Genomic DNA, 1,590 nt, shown 5'->3' on the forward strand with positions numbered 1-1,590 from the left:
ATGTTGCGCTGAAATTAAAATGAGTAGTGCAGCGGTAGGGCGGTCGACCCATGATAGTAAAGTTGCAGGTTCGATTCCCGCCTTGCACGCCCATGAGTCGAAGTGTCCTTGGGCAAGACACTGAACCCCACCTTGCCTCTGGTGGGAGGTGGATGCCTGTGTTTGGCATCAGAGCGGCCACCAGTGTGTGAATGTGTGTGTGACTGTAAAAGCGCTTTGTCCTTGTAGGTAGAAAAGCGCTATACAAGTATACGTTATTTAAATTAAAGAATGTAAAAATAGACAATCTTCCAATGGTACAAACATACTTTATTATAGTACAATTAATTTATGGCAAAAAAAATAAAATAAAAGAAAGACAAAGAAACTCAGACCACCAAAAGAACTTTAAAAAAAACCTAAAGAATAAAAGAGCAACAGTTAGATCTGCTTTCTCTCAATAAGCACCGAAAATTGTTAACGAGGAAAAATAAAAATAAAAAGTGGTCAGGGTTTTCATTTGAATACTAAACAAATATTTAAATATCATTTCCAGTCTTATTAGGAAAAAAAAAACTTTGTTCAGTTGCCATCAGTTTGTACAGTGATGTTTACTATATTCATAAAACAATTTATCAAATCGGTTTGTACAGTGATGTTTACTATATTCATGTACATAAAACATCTCATCAAAAGGATGGGGTTGAGGGTTCCACCGCCTCCCCGGGCCAAACCGACCGCCGTCTGCAACGCCATAACCTCTTCAATAAAAAACAAAACCTTTTATCTAATAATTCCTTTAGCTTCAAGTTTTATTTCCAAAAAAATAAAATTAAATAATATATCTATATATATAAAAGACAGTTTATCCTCGTGACTTTTTCTTGTTTGTTTGTAATTTCATATAAAATAAGTCTCAAGATATATTGCAGCCTGGTTCTGATGTGTTCCCTCCTCCCACCCGGCGAGCGCGTGAATATCGTCTTTAAAAAAGAAAAAGAAAAAGCTAAAGGATTGGGATGTTTCCAGCCTCGGCGGTCCGGGTGGGAACGCGTCACCCGCCCTCTGTAAAAGCTCGTGAAAAATACACAGAAAAAAAGGCGCATTGGTGCTTGTGAGCTTCCACACCCCAAAACTGTACAAGTTACAAAAAAAAATACTGTACAGTAGATCAGGAGCACTTCTGTTCAACACACCCAGCAAAGATTGACAGGAGGAGCAGAAAGTCTGTACACGGCGTCCGCTTCACAAAAGGTGGAGTCTCAATCTGTACAGTACGAACAGCGACGTCTGCGAGGCGTTCAGGGACTCCGTCGTCTCCACGTCACAGCTCAGGAAGAGCGTATGTACAAAAACCAGCCGCCTGTGGCAGCGGGTGGAGGCGCGGCGGGAGGGCGGGGCTCAGAACGCGTGCTTGTGGGCAGCAGGACAAAAAAAGAAAATGCATTCCCGCCACTCAAAGCACCGTCCAGGTTTGATTCAAACCCATAAACCCCGCCTCCAAACGCCTGGGGAGCAAAACACAACCCCCCCACACACACACACCGCATCAAAACAATAAATATATTCTTCTATCTGGAAATCTGCTGCAGGCGCCGTCAAAATGTCTGG

General features: G+C 42.1%; 1 protein-coding gene across 1 annotated transcript in view; it reads right to left on the reverse strand.

The window, feature by feature from the left end:
• Positions 1–288: 288 nt before the first annotated feature.
• The window catches only part of LOC101160197 (histone acetyltransferase p300), a 28,329-nt gene continuing 27,027 nt past the window's right edge, over positions 289–1,590 (reverse strand). Inside the window, exon 32 of the mRNA XM_023949784.1 lies at positions 289–1,590. This exon is cut by the window's right edge and continues 1,648 nt beyond it. The gene's annotated coding sequence lies outside the window, so the exon portion shown is untranslated.

Source organism: Oryzias latipes, chromosome 19 (assembly GCF_002234675.1).
Source record: "Oryzias latipes chromosome 19, ASM223467v1".
NCBI lineage: Eukaryota > Metazoa > Chordata > Actinopteri > Beloniformes > Adrianichthyidae > Oryzias > Oryzias latipes.